Source organism: Loxodonta africana, chromosome 10, assembly GCF_030014295.1.
Source record: "Loxodonta africana isolate mLoxAfr1 chromosome 10, mLoxAfr1.hap2, whole genome shotgun sequence".
Taxonomy (NCBI): Eukaryota; Metazoa; Chordata; class Mammalia; order Proboscidea; family Elephantidae; genus Loxodonta; species Loxodonta africana.
The window spans coordinates 102,700,456-102,721,520 of record NC_087351.1 but is presented as its reverse complement, the minus strand read 5'-3'; the positions used below and the strand labels follow the sequence as shown (position 1 = coordinate 102,721,520).

Here is a 21,065-nt window from a genome sequence, read left to right as displayed (position 1 = left end):
GCACAAGTATGGATCTCTTCCAGTCTGTTGGCCAGGTAGCTGTCTTCCAAATTTCTAGGCATAGATGAGTGAGCACCTCCAGCACTGCATCAGTTTGTTGAAACATCTCAATTGCTATCAATTCTTGGAGCCTTGTTTTTCGCCATTGCCTTCAGTGCATCTTGGACTTCTTCCTTCAATAGCATCAGTTCTTGATAGTAAGCTACCTCCTGAAATACTTGAACTCGGCCAGTTCCTTTTGGTACAGTGACTCTGTGTATTCCTTCCATCTTCTCTTGAAGCTTCCTGTATTGTTGAATATTTTGGCCATAGAATCCTTCAGTACGCCAGCTCGAGGCTTGAATTTTTTCCTCAGATCTTTCAGCTTGAGAAATGCCAACCGCTTTCCTCCCTTTTATTCTAATTCTAGGTCTTTACACATTTCATTATAATACTTTGTCTTCTCGAGCCACCCTTTGAAATCTTCTGTTCAGCTCTTTTACCTCATCATTTCTTCCATTCATTTTAGCTACTCTACATTCAAGAGCAAGTTTCAGAGTCTCTTCTGACATCTGCTTTGGTCTTTTCATTCTTTTCCCGTCTTTTTAATGATCTCTTGCTTTCTTCATGTGTGATTTCCTTGATGTCATTTCACAACTCCTCTGGTCTTCGGTCATAAGTGTTCAATGCATCCAGTCTTTTTGTGATATGGTCTGTAAATTCAGGTGGGATATACTCAAGGTTGTATTTTGGCTCTTGTGGACTTGTTGTATTCTTTTCAGCTTCAACTTAAACTTGCATATGAGCAATTGATGGTCTATTCCACAGTGGGCCCTGGCTTTGTTTTGACTGCTGATACTGAGCTTCTCCATCGTCTCTTTCCATAGATGTAGTCGTTTTGATTCCTGCGTATTCCATCAGGTGAGGTCCACGTGTATAGTTGCCATTCATGTTGTTGAAAAAAGGTATTTGCAATGAATAAGTCACTGGTCTTGCAAAAATCTATCATGCAATCTTTAGCATCATTTCTGTCTCCAAAGCCATATTTTCCAACTACTGACCCTTCTTTGTTTCTGACTTTTGCATTCAATCACCAGTAATTATCAATGCATGTTGATTGCGTATTTGATCAATTTCAGACTGCAGAAGTTGGTAAAAATCTTCAATTTCTTCATCTTTGGCCTTAGTGATTGGTGCATAAATTTAAATAATAGCCGTATTAACTGATCTTCCTTGTAGATGTATGGATATTATCCTATCACTGGCAGTGTTGTATTTCAGAATAGGTCTTGAAATGTTCTTTTTCACGATGAATGCAACGCCATCCTTCTTCAAGTTGTCATTCCCGGCACAATAGACCTTACGATTGTCCAATTCAAAAATGGCCGATACCAGTCCATTTCAGCTCAGTAAGGTCTAGGATATCATTCATTATGCATTCCATTTAATATTTGATGACTTCCAGTTTTCCTAGATTCACACTTCATACATTGCACATTCCAGTTATTAATGGATGTTTGCAGCTGCTTCTTCTCATTTTGAGTCTTGCCACATCAGCAAATGAAGGTCCCAAAAGCTTTACCTCGCCCACATCAAGGTTGACTCTGCTTTGAAGAGGCAGCTCTTCCCCTGTTGTCTTTTGAGTGCCTTCTAACCTGAGGGGCTCGTCTTTCAGCCCTATATCAGACAGTGTTCCACTGCTATTCATAAGGTTTTCACTGGCCACTTTTTCAGAAGTAGTCTGCCAGGTCCTTCTTCCCAGTCTGTGTTAGTCTGGAAGCTCTACTGAAATCTGTCCACCATGGGTGACCCTGCTGGCATTTGAAATACCAGTAGCATAGCTCCCAGCATCACAGCAACACATAAGCCACCCCAGTATGACAAACTGACAGACAAGTGGTGGAAGGGAGAGGACAGTTATATGCAAACAATATAAAGTAGAAAGTGTGCAGGGTAAGGTGGAGGAGATCAGCAAAGGGTTTCTGGAGGTAGCATTTGGACCAGACCCTACGTGGCTGGAAAGCCGTAGACTTGAGACTGGCAGTGCCATACACCTGCTCTGTCACTTTTATAAAGTCAGAGAATTATCCATTAAGCCTCTTTTTCATCTTAAAACTAACAAGTCTTTGTTTCCTGGGGGCATATGTCTTGTCAGGGAGCAATAATAATATATCAGTTTCCATCAAGTTGCATTCTGTCATCATAATGGTTATAGGGAGGCTGCTTTTTTTAGCTTCTGTCATGCATTTTAATGTGTTACAAAAAACATAGAAACCGACTAAAGGCCTAATGGAGCCGTAATGGACGTGGAGTTGGCAAGACTGTGGATGGGCCATGCCATGGATGGAACATTCTCTGCATTAGGGGAGTCTATGGTAAAATTCGGTTTCACCTGCCACCCCTAGGAGATAAGTGGGCAAAATGGCTCATTCTGATTGGTCTGGTTGCATTTTCCCTCAATGCCAGCCGTGTGCCCCCTAGTCCTCATGGGTTCAAGGATTACACAAGAAGAGGAAACCCCTGTGAGTACAGCTTTCTGAGGAGGCTGTTACTGAAGGAGGTGGTCCATTATGAATGCCGTGAAGGATTCTCTTCTAAAAGGGAAAGAGAAGTTGGAGATCAAGTGTGAGTGCATTTTATGGTATGCAGAGCCCTGATGTGTGGGTCTGCATCATACCAGAACCCAGTAGAAGGACAGGCATATGGCATCTGAGCTGCCAAACTGGACCATTTTTAGAGCCTAGTTCAGCTGGGTCATCTTGGAGGTGGCTTTCATAAATGAATACAATAAATGCCAAACTAGCCTTTTGAGGAAGAACTAAGTTGATGAGAAGGAGCCGTTTTTACCATATGTCCCAATAGTAAATGTGTTCCAAACAGGGCCTGGCCCAAAGTCTTACATTTTTCTATAAACCCTACAGCACGGGAATGGGCACCTAGGAGCCCTTAAACCAAAAACGAACAAACAAAAAACCCATTGTTGTCAAGTTGATTCCAACTCATAATGACCCTATAGGGCAGAGTAGAACCACCCCAGAGAGTTTCCAGGGAGAGGCTGGTGAATTCGAACTGGTGACCTTTTGGTTAGCAGCCGTAGCTCTTAACCACTGCATCACCAGGGCCCCATAGGAGCTCTTAGTGAGGGCTTGTTGATTATTGAGTAATATCCTCAGATATTCCCAAAAGAAGGTGTTGCTAAAGAATTGCAGCTAAAATAATACCAGGCACAGACATGCCTTTGAATCTGGAATTCTGACTATGTTGAGTCCATCTTTCTAACACGAATTGTTTTCCTCTAAATACTCTTGAATCTTGAATGCTATTTTTTCCCATTGCTTGTGGATATTCTTGTCTTAAAATCATTTAGGTCTGGAAGGCATAAGAGATTTATCACCCAGTAGAAGAATGAGCTGTTGTGAATCCTAGTGTTTCTGCTAAGTTACCCTTTAGTTGGTGTTGGGGTGTTTTCCGTCTCTCCCTGGTCCCTGAATTTGGAAACGAGCGAGTTATAGTACGTCCTGATTCGGTTTTAATCCATCAAAATCAAGTTAGTGGTAAGTGATGGAGGAGCTTACTTTGTATCGTCCGGGCTGCCTGGAGACATCAGCCACATGCCAAAAGCTTGCTCGTTGCCCGGCAACCTCGCAGGAGGAATAGATTTTCTGCCACTGGCTCCCTTTTTAGTGAGGCTGAATCTATTAACATTACTATTCTAGCCCAGAGAACCGGAGCTGGAGTTTAGCTGAAAAGAATGGTCAGGGTTTTTCGTTTTTATTTTTTAATAACCCAGCACCGCGTTTCTGGCTTCTAGACTCTTCTGCTAATTTCATTGGCTTCTCGATAAAGACTTAGAGCTTATTAATATTACTTAACACTGCCGAAGCTGAAGAGGTCAGTTCTGCACCTCCTTGGCCCTAAGAAAGCTCATTATTAAGATTTTGTAGAAATCACCACGCAGGGAATGGATGAGGACTATAAACATTCAAGTTAAACGTGGAGCAGATAAGAATGACCTCATTCGCCCCCAAACTTTTCTGAGTTCTCACAGGCATAGACTTAGCATCTGGCTGTTGAAGCTGTTATTTCTTCAAAAGTACGCGATCTCGCTCTGATTGAAAAGCGGTGGTGTACTCCTTCCTCTTATCCTTCAATCAAAGAATGTCTTTTCTCCTTTTGTAGCTAAATACTTCACCAACTGGATGGATGGTTTCCATCCACCAGGGGAGTCTGCAGGGCTGTCATCCCTGTTGTTTTGCTTACGCTCTTAATGTAATGGCTTTGGGTAGTAGCAGGGAAGCTGATGCGGAAACCCAGCGTCAGGTGGCTAGAGTTATTTGCCACTGCAGAAATGCAATTTTAATAATGGACTGTATCAGCTAAATGGGTTTCCTAGCCCCCTTGTAAAACAAAGGAAGATCTCAGCAGATTAACCCATTGGTGTCAGGAGAAATCAAAGATGCCAAGAATGCCACTTAATTAAGGTACTCTTGCATTTCAAATTAGCAATCTCGGAAGCAGGTTTCAGAAATTCTCTGGCTAGGAGAGGAGGGGAAGGCTCTTACTGAATGGACATTCACCTCCTCATCAATCCCTTTTTTTCTAAAGGCCAAATGTGGAAAAGCACCCTTTGTGATGGGGCAGAGAAATGCGCGTAACTTGATAAAACCAAGACCAACACTTGATAAAACAATCTGGGAGTGGTTCGGTTTATTTGTCCCGATCATTCGAAACTTCATTATGATCACTCAGGTATTTTGGGTTGTATTTTCCGAAGTAAACTTAGAATGTGACTGATTCAAGGCACCTTTGAGATCAGCGCTCAAGTGCCCAGTTTCACAAATGAAGAAATCGAAGTGGTGAAAATGTTTGTCCAAGGATGTATAGCTTCTCAGTAGTGGCAGAACAGGGACCAAAATCTGGCCCGGTGACTCTTAATCACAGCACCACCCAGTGATGTGTTTGAAATGAGGTGAGGGACGAAAAGCACCTAATTCCACAGCTTTGATTCCAGGCGTATGTCCAACATCTACTTAAGGCACATATGTGGTGTAGGAGGAAAGCCTCCTAGCATAGTGGCTAAGAGCTATAGCTGCTAACCAAATGTTGGCAGTTCGAATCCACCAGGTGTTCCTTGGAAACTCTATGGGGGCAGTTCTGCTCTGTCTATAGGGTTACTATGAGTCAGAATGGATTTGACAGCAGTTGGGTTTGGTTTTGTTTTGGTTTATGATGTGGATGGAAACCCTGGCGGCGTAGTGGTTAAGAGCTACGGCTATTAACGAAAAGGTCAACAGTCTGAGTCCACCAGGCTCTGCTTGGAAACCCTGTGGGGCAGTTCTACTCTGCCCTATATGTTGCTATGGGTCAGCATGAACTCAACAGCAATAGGTTTGGTTTTTGGATTTTGGTGTGGGTGAGCAATGGTCGCTCAGTGGTAGAGTTTTCACTTTCTGTGCTGGAGGTCTGCATTCGATTTCCAGCCAGTGAACCTTACGCACAGCCAGTGCCTGTCTGTCAGGGGTGGGGTGTGTGTTGCCATGATGCTGAATAGGCTTCAACAGTTTCCATACTAAGAGAGACTAGGAAGAAAGGCCTGGTGATCTAATTCGGAAAATCAGCCAGTGAAAACCCTATAGATCACAGCAATCCAATCTGCAACTGTTAACGGGGATGGCATTTTCCAAGGTTTTTTTTTTTTAATCGTCAGGCATAGTTTCATCAAGTTAAGCGCGTTTCTCTGGCAAATCACAAACTGTGCTTTTTGTGATTTGGTCGCCATGATGGGTGGGGGTAGACTCGACTTGCAACAGCTAACAACAACTGTGTGTGTTCAGGTACTAGGCTAGGTACGGGGAAAGGCAAGGTCTTTATCCCTAGGCGGTTACATTCTAGAGGTGGAAGAACCACACGGTAAACAAGTAACAATAAGAGAATTATAGGTTGTGATAAGGGCTTAGCTAGCATACAAGGTGCACTATAGGGATGGTGGTGGAAATTAGAAGAACAAAGTATGGTCTGCTAAACTTCTCAACTGTTTAACACCTGCATCCTTAACACTAACAAAAAACTTGTGGGATAAAATGAAACCTCCAAAAGCGATTCATTGTTACACATTAAGTTGTATCGCCATGGAGAGATCTGCCCCTTGAGACGGTGAGTTCCCCCATCCTACAATGTGCAAAACAAAATAGAAAAGATACTGTGACTCAGTCACTTCATCCATCCATCCATTCATTCATTCAACTCCATGTTGCAAACACTTTCATTATTTCCTACGTGCCAGGTACCATTGAAAATCTCTGCTCAACAAAAATATTTCAAGGACCAAATTTGACTCACTTATATCAAGCAAGGAGCTCCTGGTGGTGCAGTGGTTAAGAGCTCAGCTGCTAATCAAAAGGCTGGCAGTTCAAATCCACCAGCCGCTCCTTGGAAACACTATGGGGCAGTTCTACTCTGTCGAGGGGTCGCTATGAGTTAGAATTGTCTTGATGGCAATGACTTTGGTTTTGGTTTTATATCAAGCAAAATTCCGTACAATCTTCTTTTAGCATCAGTGTTTGGATAGTTTTTCCTGACAAATTTTCATTCTTCCTTTAGTTACCTAGTGCTGCCATAACAAAGAATACAAGTGGGTAGCTTTCAAGAACAAAAGTTTATTTCTCACAGTTCAGGAGGCTAAAACCCAAAAAAACCAAACCCAGTGCCGTCGAGTCAATTCCAACTTATAGTGACCCTATAGGACAGAGTAGAACGGCCCCACAGAGTTTCCAAGGAGCGCCTGGCTGATTTGAACTGCCAACCCTTTGGTTAGCAGCCATAGCACTTAACCACTATGCCACCAGGGTTTCCTTCAGGAGGCTAGACGTTGGAATTCAGGGCATGGCTCTAGGGGAAGGTCCTTCCTCATCTATTTCAGCTTCTAGTAGCTGCTGGCAACCCTTGGTGTCCCTGGGCTTGTAGATGCCTCTGTCATGTGTGTCTGTCTTAGTACAGCATCGTCCCTCTGTGTGTGTCTCTGTGTCTATTCTGCTGTCTTTATAACTCAGAAGTGATTAGGTTTAGGATCCACCCTACACTTGCAAGACCTCATTAACATAACAGATAAACCCCACTTCCCAACAGGGTAACATCCACAAAAACCGGGGGCCAGGAATTCAACATATATTTTGGGGATACAATTCAATCCATAAATTATTTTTCTTTCTAATTGGTTGCTTTCAAGGCCCTAGGCAATTTAATCTGCAAGAGTTTTTTTTTTTTTTAACCGTTTCACAGCCCACAGGATAGTCCAGCTCCAGTTAAATTCTAACTCTTTTGCAGACAAATTAGTTTTTATTCATGTCCCCTTCAGACGGCACTAGCATCCCCAAATGGGACAGTAGCAGCCCAAGAACCTCGAGATGCAAAGAAGGGAAGTGGGACTAGTGTTTCCCAGCAATCAGATGGCAGCTCGCACTGTGAGTGGGGCAGTTTCAGCCCATGGAACCTGCAAAGCACAAAATATAACTGGGCCTCATTTATCCAGTAGTGTCTCAATGGAAATTTTGTAAAAAATAATTCGGCCCTGAAAGGGTCTCGGTGTGTCCTGTGAAACCCTCACAGGAGGTTTTGCTTTAGTTTTAGATCTGTATTGAGCAGATCTCTTAGTGGTAAAAACGGATTGACTGTTTTTCAGGTCTTGATCCAACCAGATACCACAGGGCCACTTGTTCCTGGCATTGGCCACTATCTCTCTGCATTGCCTCAGGAATATCCGGGATGCTGAAATCTGCCCTTTCCCTTGGGTGAATATCGCATTTCCTCTCATTACTATGCTGCAAATACAGATTTGAAGGAAAGGAATGAGAAAACAATGAAGAAAACTACTTATCCTGCAGTTGTTTGCATTTTCTTTGCTCCCCTGATATATCGTGATATCTGGGCATCAGATTTCATGGGAAAGTAGAAATAGCCAAGGGCACTGTTTTTGTAATTTCATGTTAAACTCATTTCCTTGAAAATCTGGCTTGAAATGAGCTTTCTTCAAACTTTTCTTCCATTTTTGGTGTATCTCTTTTTCTTTTCCCGGGTGGCCTAAATTGAGTGCTTCACTCGTATTCCAATTGACTGTAGTTTGGGTTGAACACAGGAATGCTCACCAGTAGTGGACCAGCCCTAAATGGGTCCCCTTCTCTGTCACCCTTCACTTTTCCAGTGGAAGGTTCCTGAACATCGAAGCCTTGCTCTGTGCTAAACACTCCACTTGTATGATCTGACGTGCATTTCCCAATAAGTACTCCCACTAAGGAGTCCCTGGGTGGCACAAATGGTTAAGTGCTTGGTTACTAGCCAAAAGGTTGGAGGTTCGAACCCACCCAAAGGCACCTCGCAAGACAGCCCTGGCAATCTTTTTTCCGAAAGGTCACAGCTTTGAAAACCCTGTGGAGCAAATCTACTCTGCACACATAGTGTCACCATGAGTTGGAGTTAGCTCCGCAGCAACTGAGGACAAAGAGGGGCAGTGTGCCATTATTCCCATTTGACTGATGAGGAAACTGAGGCTGAGAGCATTTAAGCAGTTTGGCCAAGGACACACAGTATTAATGGTGAGCCATGCCCAAGGCTATGTTTATGTGACTTTAAAGCCCCTATATTACTCAACAGCAACCAAACCAAAAAAACCCAGACCCGTTGCCGTCCAGTGGATTCCGACTCATAAAGACCCTATAGGACAGAGCACAGCTGCCCCGTAGAGTTTCTGAGGAACACCTGGTGTATTCGAGCTGCCGACCTTCTGGTCAGTGGCTATAGCTCTTAACCATTACGCCGCCAGGGTCTAAACCGCAACGGGTTTGGTTTTGTTGTTTTATACTGTTCAAAGCGGCCCTGGGAAACCCTGGTGGCCTAGTGGTTAAGTGCTATGGCTGCTAACCGAAAGGTCGGCAGTTTGAATCCACCAGGCATTCCTTGGAAACTCTACGGGGCAGTTCTACTCTGTCCTATAGGGTTGCCGTGAGTCAGAATCCACTCAACGGCAAAGGTTTTTTTTTTTTTAAGGGGCCCTGGTGGCACAGTGGTTAAGAGCTTGGCTGCTAACCAAAAGGCCAGCAGTTCAAATCCACCAGCCTCCTTGGAAACCCTATGGGGGCAGTTTTACTTTGTTCTGTAGGGTTGCTGGGAGTTGGAATTGACTCGGCAGCAATGGGTTTGGGTTTTTTTTTTTTTTTAATAGGTCCTAGCTATATGCCACCCCCTTTCTTCCTCAATGTAGGATCCCTCCTTTTTTTTTCCTTTTGAACTGACCGAATCCTAAAATTGAGAGGAGGGGGGAGTGACTTTTGTATCATTTCCACTAGAACAGTATTTTCGATAATGTGTTCTCTTTTTTTTTAGAACACTAGTCAGCAAGGTGCTCCTTAAAAAAATAGTTTTGCACTCAAATATATTTTGTCAGAACTACTTATTGTATTACTTTCTAGAAGATTCTGGATTCACAGTAGCATTTTAAATGGTCTGAGGTATCCTTCAGCAAGGAAGCATTTTTAATTTTCAAATTTTTATTAAACTTTATTTTTTATTTTAATTTCATTTCCCTAAATTTCTATTTGATTGCAGATTTTTTCTTTCTTTCTTTTTTTTTGCCTCCTATTTTTTTTTTTTTTTTTAATGCCCGTAAAGGAACCCTGGTGGCACAGTGGTTAAGTGCTGAGTTGCTAACCTAAAGGTCGGTGGTTCGAACCCAACATCTGCTCCTAGTCGTAAAGATTACGGTCTTGGAAACCCTACGGGGCAATTCTACTATGTCCTATAGGGTTGCTATGAGTGGGAGTAGATTGGAGGGCAAGTGGGACAAAAAAAAAAAAAGTTTTTTAAAAGCACAGTTTGCAAAAGTTTTGCATTAAAAGAGCTAGGTGCATGTTGTTGTTAGGTGCCTTCTGGTGGATTCTGACTTAGCGATCTCATGGGTCAGAGTAGAACTGCCCCATAGGGTTTCTTAGGCTATGAGTCCTAGTGGCTCAGTGGTTAAGAGCTACATCTGCTAACCAAAAGGTCAGCAGTTCAAATCCATCAGCTGCTCCTTGGAAGCTCTATGGGGGCAATTCTACTCTGTCCTCTAGGGTCAGAGTTTACTCCACAGTAACACTTTTTTTTTTTTTAATCTTTACGGGAGCAGATTGCCAGGTCTTTTCTCCTGTGGAGCCACTGGGTGGGTTCGAGCCACGGCCTTTCAGTTAGCAGCCAAGTGCTTAACCGTTGTACCACCAGGGCTCCTTATTCCACCAAATAACTGAGTAAAAAGAAAGAAAACAATGTTCCAGGCCCCCTAAAGATGGCAGCCTCTGGCTTCACCCTGGCCCACATTAAAACTCCTTTTATTTTTTTACCCAGAGTCCTCCAGGACAAGAAATGTGAGTGCCCTCCTCCTGCTCTCCTTCCTGGAGACGTTTTGTTTGCCCCAGAGATGACTGGGGTTATCGCCAGCTGTGTGTTTGTCCACCTCCCTTCCCCCAACCCCCCACCCGGTACAAGAAGCCCCTAGAGGGGAGAACTGGGCTCTAACATCTCTGTGTCCATATATGGCCAGAACCGTAGTTACTCAGTAGCTACTTAAGAAGCAAATGATCTGCATTTTGAGTGATAGAATAGATGCATAATATGGACCTGCTTTTCTGAGTTGACCCCAGTTAAGTGACCAACCCCCTCTTTGGTGACAGTGAGAAATTTGAGAAGCTGCAGTAACTCATTTAGATCACTAGGGTTCCATTTGGAAAATGATACCTCCTGTTGTCTAATTTAATTAGTAATTGTGTTTTCAGTTCCAATTGAAAGCCTCAGAAGAAAGGATTGTAATAAACTGTGGTATATGGTATTATTGTTGTTATCTAATTATATTCCCTATTGTGACATTTTTAGATTAAGGCACTTTTCAAGAGGAAACGCCAATATTTAGCTAATAGCTTATTCTCTTATTTCCCCCTCCCCTCCACGTATTCTAAAGTCTAATATTAAGTATGAGCTCTCTATTATAGATGTGTAAACTGATATACAGCGTGTTGTTATTGTTGTTTGTTTAACACGCGGCCTAGGTTCCTTGACAAGTCCCTTCTGGATCCGGAGGGTGATCCACAAGCCTTTTCGAGATGCCACTCACACGTTGGCCAAGGCAGTGTGGTCTAAGGGAACGATGGCCCAAGAAGGAGTTGGGAGATGTGGGGTTTGCTTTGGCTGTGCCATTTACTTGTTGGATGGCTTTGGGCAATTCATTCATTCATATACTCCTCAAGCATTTTATGGAATAGCTACCAGGTGTTCTGTGCTGAGCTTGATGCTGGGACTACAAAGATATATAGGCTAGTGTTCCCGTTTCCCGTCTCTGTCTCTACCGTCATCCCCTGTAGAGAGTCAGCCACGTAAATCAACACACCCAGAATGCTAGCAGTTTCCTAGCAGTGTGTCCAGGTAAAATAAGAGCTCAGAGGAGGGAGGGGCAGCTCTCCTCTGGCACTGCTGGAAGACTTTGAAAGACTATGAAAGAAGTAACTTTGGTTGAGTTTTGAGGAAAAAAAATGATACAATCAAGGGCATTGTATGCCATGATACCGCATACAAAGTCCTTATCATGGACTTCGCCTCTTTGTAATTTCCTGGTGGTGGGAGCTGCTGAAAGGTTTTAAACAGAGCACAGCACAGTCATGTTTGCATTTAGAAAGATACATGTGGGGGATAAATTGACTTTCTCATCTGTAGAATAGGCACACGTAATTCCTATTCTCTTGCCTCTCTTAAAAATGCAGTAAGAAAAGCTAACACACACTCACTATTTCCTATGCACTTTAATCCTCACAGTAAACCATGAACGTTGGCAATGCTATTTTTTGCGCTTTAGAGACGGAGTGGTGGTTCAGTGGTAGAATTCTTGCCTTCCGTTTGGGAGACCCAGATTCAGTTCCCGGCCAGTGCACCTCCTGGGTAGCTACCACCCATCTGTTACTGGAGGTTTGTATGTCACCGTGATGCTGAACAGGTTTCAGTGGAGCGTCCAGACCAAGACTGACTAGGAAGAAAGACCTGGCAATCTATTTCTGAAAAATCAACCAAAGAAAACCCTACGATTACAAAAGTCCGACCCGCTGTGCATGGGGTCACCATGAGTTGGGGACCAACTCAGTGTCAACTAGCAACAACAACATGGCTATAGAGGCTGACTATCTGACCCAAGGACACAGAGCTAGGACAAGTGGCACAGCCAGGGTTTGAATCCATACCTACCAGATTCTGGAGGGCATGCTTTTCGCTGCCATACCATACTGTCCAGATACTGGCAAGTCTTTCACCTGCCCCTCATTTCTCTCCTGAAACATCTCGGAGGGTGGCTGCATTTTGCCTCCAATGACCTTGGCAAAGAGTGTTGATGTATTGGAAAGACTCAAGATCAGCACCAAACGAATGCGTCGTTATTTGCAACTATTTAATCTTTGTCTTTAATAAGGTGATGTTTTATCATTAAATAGAATCAAATTTATGGAGTAGAATATGTGACTTTAATTCTTTTGTACTAACTGGTTGTTACAAATGACCTATGTTTCTATGGGCATAGACATAAATCTTCTTCCAGTGTTAACAGAAAATCAATCGCAACTCTGACTCCATTCTTTTGGGGAGTTCCTTTGAAGATCCATAGTATGAATAGGTAAAAATAAAATTGAAGAGGATATAATGAGATGGATTAGAGCAGGGGAAAGGTCTTGAATGGGTTAGGCCTGTCAAGAGTACTTGCCAAAGAGCAAAATAGACAAAGGCAGGGAAGTAGGTTTGGCAAACTCAGCAAGCTCTGCTTGTTGAAAAGACAGTCTGGAAAATATCCCAGAAGTTCACACACAGGCAGTTGCGATCCAAGTTCAAGTTAACAGCACCTCTTCGGTGAAAAGTTTATTCACCGTATTTTCTCTGTACTAGGTCCCTTGCAGGCTGGGAGAAGGCTGTATTATCTGCTAACCATGAGCGGAAGCCCTTAAGTTGTTGCTGCTTGAAGATTTAGGAGGCTCGAGAATCATAATTAAAATAAAATGCTGCTCCATGGCTTGGCCTGTGTTCAGCATGCCAAGAAATAGCCCTAAAAAATGCCAGGGTTACACATTTTGTGGCTGGGGAAGAACGTTTTGATCAGCCTTCAGCTGCTCATAAAAAATAAATACTGCCGTCTTCTTATATGGGCTGTTTCTGGAGGATCTTTCAGAGTAGGTTGCCAGCTGAAATTTCACCTCAGCTTAAAAAAAAGGGAAGAAAAGAAAAGTGGTGCCTTACTTTACTGAAAACATTGGGTGTGTCGTGCCAGAGTAAAAAAATGAAGTCGTGAAGGGAAAACGCGCCATTGAGATAAAACACCTATCCTTTACACTCATTGCTTACCATGTAATTCATCCGCTGTTGGTAGGTTATGCTTTGATGGGCAGAATTACTAAGGGAATGAGAAAGAATTTCTTTATTAAATGAAGAGTGTTGCAAAAAAGGTACTTCCGACTGAAGCAGCTGTTTTAGGAGAGTAGGTTCTGGACGTGGCAAGAATACATCCCCAGAGAGTTGCTGGCTGCCGCCATATAGGAAGCATGGAGTAAATAGAGGATAAGGGAAGCCACGGATGGAACTGACCCCACGTCATTGTTTTGAGGTTCAGTGGGTATCACTGCCTGGCTCATGGATCCTCCAACTCGGATGAGCATTGGAATCACCTGGGGAGTTTGAAAAAATACGATGCCTGGGTTCCCTGCCCAGATCTTCTGATTCAATTGGTCTGGGGTATGGCCTGGGCATCGGGATTTTAAATAGCTGCCGGGGGATCCTAACGTACAGCACAATTTGAGACCCAATGGCCTGGAAGATGACTCATTTCTTTTTCTTCTTTTGTTCTTTGCAGTTCAGGCAGTTTGTTGTGGACACTTGGGTGGGAAGTCTCAGTCTTGCATGCTCCAGCAGACGCTTTGGAGCAGAAGCCTCAGAGCCAGGCTCATAGAGCACTTGACTGTGGCTTCAGTTTGATTGCTTCCTTCTTACGGGCTAAAAAGTACAATTCCAGTTGAAAAACAAGTCCTGAGATTAGTCCATTACAGAGGAAGCGTAAGTATATTCTAGATGAACTCCATAGTTGGGGAAAGAAAAACCAACCATATCCAGGTGCAGACAAAATTCTGAATAATGGGGTGATTAGGGAGGTGATATTTATCAAGGCATCTTGACCATGATTCGCTACTGTATAAAAAAGAAAGAAAAGAAAAAGGGAGGGGGGCAAAGAGGAAAAGAAATAGAGCCATGTTCTAGATCTTATGTCAGAATGTCAGAACCACACTTTCCAACTCAAGTGCCAGCTTTTCTCCTTCCTTGTTGGGGAATTCCAGGCAACACTAGACAGTATGTGTAACATGAATATGATAAAACATGGCGTTTAGTCAACACTTCATAAGTGATCAACTTTGACCTTAAATAATTCACTTTTATGAGACTGGCCTTTCTCAATCCTTTTACCTTCCACTCCAAAATAAGATGTAATGTAATAAAGGACATTTAATTCCTTACCAGGAACTCCTTCCCCAGCCCCTCTGTTGTTGTGTGCCATTGAGTTCATTTAGACTCATAGAGACCGCATATGTCAGAGTGGAACTGCCCCATAGGGTTTTCTAGGCTGTGGCACAGTGGTTAAGTGCTAGGCTGCTAATGAAAAGTCAGTGATTTGAACCCACCAGCCACTCCGCAGAAGAAAGATGTGGCAGTCTGCTCCTGTAAAGATTTACAGCCTTGGAAACTCTATGGGACAGTTCTACTTTGTCCCATAGGGTTGCTGTAAGTCAAAATTTGACTCACCAGCAATGGGCTTGGTTTTTGGTTTAATCTTTACAGCAGCAGATCGCCAGGTTTTTCTCCCATGGGGCTACTGGTTGAGTTCAAACCACCAACCTTTCTGTTATCAGCTGAGTGCTTAACCATTGTGCCACCAGGGCTCCTGCTAGCTACTCTGTTAGCATGGGGTAATTTAAAATGTGTGTCTTCATCTCAATACCACTGTTTGTGAGTTCAAAGGGCCAAAAATAAAGTCAGGAAGTCAAAGGGAGTACCCAGGTGGATCCAGGAGACAAAAGGCTGACTTGAGCAGTGCTTCTCAGACTGGACGTACACACAGACCTGGAGATTCAGTAGGTCCAGGGTGGGGCCCAAGAGTCAGCATTTCCCAGAAGCTCCCAGGTGATGCTGGTGATGCTGGTCCCTGGACCGTACTGAGAGGCAAGACACTTTAGAACATCTGCTGGTGCTAAAGCTTTTCTTGGGATCTGCTGGGGGAGAGTAAAGGCGAGGATGGGGTAGATGGACAAACCTGGGGTTGTGTAGGAACCCTATGTGCATGAGACGAATGAAGCAAAAGCCCAGAGGTAATATTTGACGTTGAGTTCAAGGGTTCCCAAACAGCATGGTGTGACCAGTGTCTATTTATGTTCTCAACTGCCCTTTAATAGGTCCTAATTTTTATATACATGCCATTCACTACTGATCTCCAGGTGAGCTGGTGTGTAAAATTCTACTCTGTCCCTATCAATCTTTTCCCATTTTTATTGAATTGCGGCTTGTCAAACTCCTTTCTCTTACATTCTGCTTGTGATACAATTTATCTCTCGAGTCTTCATTGCCTGATGTCACCTACCAGTTGCATTACTGTGTACCATAGGGTTTTCAATGGCTGATTTTTTGGATGCAGATTGCCAGGCCTTTCTTCCAAGGCACCTCTGGGTGGACTCAAACCTCCAACCTTTCGATTAGCAGCTGAGTGCATTAACTGCACCACCCAGGGATCCCTACATGTATAGTTAAATCTCGTTTAACTGGTACCTACAATAACCAAAAAAAAACCACCCAAACCCATTCCTGTCAAGTTAATTCTGACTCATAACGACCCAATAGGACAGAGTAGAACTGCCCCATAGAGTTTCCAAGGAGTGTCTGGTGGATTCGAACTGCAAACCTTTTGGTTAGCAGTCGCAGCACTTAACCACCACATCACCAGGATTTCTGTTACCTACAATAGTGATTTAAAAACAAAAAAACCAAAAAACTCTAGGTAAGTGGCAGAATTATTCAAAATAATCATCTGATTGACCTAACTGGGTGATCAGTGGATATGCTGGTTAAATTTAGGATAAAATGAACTTACCAACATCATTGTAAATACAACATTCTAATTATATTGTTTGCCCAGCTGATGGATTTTTGTTTTGCCACTGTAAATCAGTGGTAGGGTTGTGTTTTCTCGATCATTTTGTAATGCTCTCACACATTATTTAAGATTTGGAAAGTTTAAGAATAGATGTAGTTTTATGTTTAATTTAAACATAGAGTTTGGAGAGAGAAGAGAGTTTTAAAAAATATGGTTGTGACATGTTTATTATAAACATATGAAAATGGAGCCCATGATTATGCTGGTGATATATGTATTGTACCTTGTCAACAAGAAAGTGTATATGTTTGGGTATTTAACATGGTATTTTCTTTCTTTAAAAAAAAAAAAAAATTAGAAGCGATGATGTCTCTTAGAAGACTTGAAAACACGTTCTGGATTAAAATAGTCCTGCATAACCAGGCTCCTTTGTTAATTTTCCACAGCTCTTTCTTAGAACTGCATACCTTTTGAAATCGAGCTTTGTTTCCCACCAGCTGCAGTCATTTATTCGTCATTTTCTAAGCCAGCTGTTCTCAAACATCAGTTGCCTCAGAGTCACCTGGAGGGCTTACTAAAACCCAGACTGCTGGGCCGCACCACCAGGGTTTCTGACTCAAGAGTCTGGGGTGGGACCAGAGTTAGCATTTCTCACAAGCTCCTAGGTATTGCTGCCGCTGGTCCAATCATCATGCCTTGAGAACCACTGCAGTTTAAGCCCTTGCTGAGTGTTTTCCAGAACTAGCAGTATGTATGTTGTACCTTGTTGATGCATCACCTGGAAGCTTGTGAGAAATGCAGACTGTTAGGCATCAACCCAGATTTACTGAATCAGAATCTCATTTTAAAAAGCTCCTCATGGGATTTGTATGCACACTGAAGTTTGAGAAGCCCTTTAAGCTACTTGTAACATCCTAAATGCTTTGATGAGAGCATTGAGATTTCACGAGTGCCCAGGCAAGGGCAAAGAGAAAGTCCTAAAGAAATTAGAACTCTTAGGTACTTACTTAATCTTTCTGACAGCATCCTCTCCAGCAAGCTGAGGTCAATCTAGCCACATTTGAACTTGCTTAGATGAGCTCAATTTTGTGCCATCAGAAGTGTAATTTTTAATTATTTCTTTAATTCTAAAGAGAATGGCATATATAAGATCACTTGCCTATAAAACATCATAAAATTTTAAATTTTTGTCATGAAAAAAAAAATGAACTCAAATAATCAGATTCATTCATTGCATGTTCTGCACCCGAGCTTTTTAAGTGCTGAAGAGATGGTGGCAGACAGATGACCCTAAAGACATGGGGGCCTTGTTCAGATGCCCTCTCCAGTGCAGATTCTTTTCTATAGCCACCTTAGAGCCTTTCCCTCTAGCCACTGGACTATATAATGAGACCTGAAGGCCATAATCATAACCCTGAGGCATTGCAAAATTCAATAGAACATTAAAAAAATAAAAGGATTTTCTAGAATATTGAGAATATTCAGTTAATCAGAATCAAATGTGCTTCCTTGCTGGTTATACGAAGAGTCTAATGCATTTTTTTCTTACAAATCAACTACATGACAAAGAAACATTTGAAATTCTTACATGTTGCTTCTTAAACATGTTGTGTCTTAAACTGGCAAATATATCTTCTAGCCCAGTTTCCCAGTAATTACAAATAGGAAGAGTGGAGGGGGAGGAGAAAGAAGCACTACAGCTGTGTGCCGGGGGTAAGAAAGGCTGCAAAATAAACAGAGGACATTTTCCTGTGGTATCAGTTTAACCTAACCATTGTTTGGGGGAAATGTTATACAGTTTATCTGGTAACTAATATTAGACTGTGTGTGTGTACTAAAACAAAGTTATGTTTATTCATAAATACTCTATACTTTATTAGAGTCTTTCAATCCATGAACATAGTATATCTCCTCATTTATTTAGGTCTTTAATTTCTCTCAGCAATATTTCATAGTTTTTAACATACAGATCTTACACATCTCTGTCAGCCTTATTCCTCAACATTTCAGACTTTTTGATGTTATTGTAAATTATATATATTTTTATTTCAGATTTTGATTGTTCTTCGCCAGGATATAGAAATACAATTTATTTTTGTGTATTGAGGTTGTATCCTGAAACCTTGCTGAACTCACTTTACTAGTTCTAGGAGCTGTTTTGTAGATTCTTTGGGATTTTTCTGTAAAGATAATCATATCATCTGCAAATAAAGACAGTTTTATTGCTTCTTTTCTGGTCTTATTGCCTTTTATTTATTTTTCATATTGATTGCACTCGATAGAACCCCCAATAAAATGTTAAAAAGAAGTTGTGAGAGCAGAAAACCTTGCATTGTTCCTGATCTTAGGGGAAAAGCAGCCAGTGTTTCACCATGCAGTACAATAATGTTACAGGTTTCTTGGTAGATGTTCTTTTTCAAATTGAGGAACTTCTCTTCTATTTTTAGAATATTAACAGTTTTTACCGAGAAATAGATGTTGGATTTTGTCAAAATTTTTTCTGCATCTGTCGAGATGATCATATGGCTTTTCTTTTTTACTTGTTATGGTGAATTACATCAATTGATTTTTCTAATGTTAAATCAACCCTGCATTCCTGGAATAAACCCCACTTGGACGTACATTACCTTTTTCATTGAATTTGATTTGCTAAATATTTTTGTTAAGAATTTTTGCGTGTATGTCCATGAGGAAAGGAGCCATGGTGGCACAGTGGTTCAAGCGCATAGCTACTAACCAAAACGTCAATGGTTCGAATCCACCAGTGGCTCTGAGGAAGAAAGATGGTGCAATCTGCTTCTGTAAAGATTACGGCCTTGGAAACCCTATGCGGCAGTTCTACTTTGTCTTATTGGGTTTGCTATGTCTTATTGGTTATGCTCTATTATTTCTATGAGTAAGAATTGACTTGACAGCAATGGATTTTTATGTTCGTGAGGGCTATTGGTCTGTTGTTTACTTTGCTTGTAACGTCTTTGTCTGGTTTTAGTATTGGAGTGACCCTGGTCTCATAGAATAAAGTGGGAAATATTCCATTCTCTTCAGTTATCCAGAGGATATTGTGTAGAATTATTATTATTTCTTCCTTAAATGTTTGGTAGAATTCACCACTGAAACTACTTGGGTCTAGAGTTTGCTTTGCGGGAATATTTTTACCTACAAATTCAGTTTCCTTTAATAGATGCAGGCCTATTCAGATCAGATGATATATTTTTTTCTTGAGTGATCTTTGTTTGTTTTTTTCAGGGAATTTGTCTACCTCATTTAAGTTATCAAATTTATTGACATAAAGTTGTTCATAATGTTCCCTTATTATAGTTTTGACAATTGTAGGACCTGTAGTGATGTCACCTTGCTCATTCCTGATATTGGTAATTTTTTTTCCTCTCTCCTTTTTTAATAAAATGCTGACCAGAGGTTTATTAGTTTTTTTGACCTTCTCGAAGAATCGGCTTTTGATGTGATTGATTTTTCTCCATTGTTTTTCTGTTTTCTATTTTAAAAATTCTGCTCTATTATTTCTTTTCTTCTGCTTACTTTGGATTTCCTTTGTTATTTTTCCTTTTTCTTAGGGTAGAAGAAACTGATTATTGATTTAAGACTTTTCTTCTTTCTTAATACAGGAATTCAGTGTTTCAAATTTCCCTCTTAGTCTGCTTTAGCAGTACCCTCACAAATTTTAATATATTGCATTTTCATTTTCATTCTGTGCCAACATCCCTTTTGATTTTTTCTTTGAGCCATGGATTGCTTAGAAATATGTTAGTTTTCAAATATTTGGGAATTTTCAAAAATAATTCTGTTATTGATTTCTAATTTAATTTTATTATGGCCAGAGAGCATACTTTGTATCACTTGAATCCTTTTACATTTATTGAGACAAGTGTATGGCCTAGAATATGATCTATCTTGGTAAATGTTCCATGTGCCCTTGAATGTGTAGTCTTTTGTTGTTAGGGGCAGTGTTCTTGACATTAAATCAATTTGATTGATAGTCCTGTTCAAGTATTCTATATCCTTACTGATTTTCTGCTTACTTGTTCTATCAGTTATTGAGAGGAGATTGCCAAAAATCTCCCATGATAATTGTGGATTTGTCTATTTTTCCTCGTACAGGCAATCCCTGGGTTACGAACATCCAATTTACGGACAACTCGTACTTACCCTTTAATGTTATGCAAATTTGCCCTCACTTTGAAATGATTGAACCAGCCCTATTCATTGAGCCAACCCCTACTTGAAACAAATTCTTCACCATGATCAGGTTCGCTTGCTGCATGTGCAGCTTTTAAATTGTTGAAAGGCTTTTCTTGCACTACAGTAACGCTAAACAAGAACTGTATGCACCTGTTCTAACTTCCTTACAGATATGACTGAAAGACACAGTTAGGAACAGATCTCGTTTGAAACCCTGGGTCTGCCTGTAGTTTCTATCAGTTTTCTGTGTGAATTTTTAAGTTATGATATTAGATGCCTGAGCATTTAGGATTTTTTAAAAAATAATTTTTATTGTGCTTTAAGTGAAAGTTTACAAATCAAGTCAGTCTCTCACATATAAACTTATATACACCTTAATACATACTCCCATTTACTCTCCCCCCAATGAGTCAGCCTGCTCCCTCCTCCCGGTCTCTCCTTTCGTGACCATTTTGCCAGTTTCTAACCTCCTCTACCCTCACATCTTCCCTCCAGACAGGAGACGCCAACATAGTCTCAAGTGTCCACATGGTGCAAGTAGCTCACTCCTCATCAGTATCTCTCTCCAACCCATTGTCCAGTCCAACCCATGTCTGACAAGTTGGCTTTGGGAATGGTTCCTGTCCTGGGCCAACAGAAGGTTTGGGGACCCTGACCACCGGGGTCCTTCTAGTCTCAGTCAGACCATTAAGCCTGGTCTTTTTATGAG

The 21,065-nt window shown here is 41.6% G+C and overlaps 1 protein-coding gene across 6 annotated transcripts in view; it reads left to right on the top strand.

The window, feature by feature from the left end:
* Positions 1-21,065, top strand: part of FOXN3 (forkhead box N3) — a 460,304-nt gene that overhangs the window by 69,052 nt on the left and 370,187 nt on the right. The gene's annotated exons all lie outside the window — the stretch shown is intronic.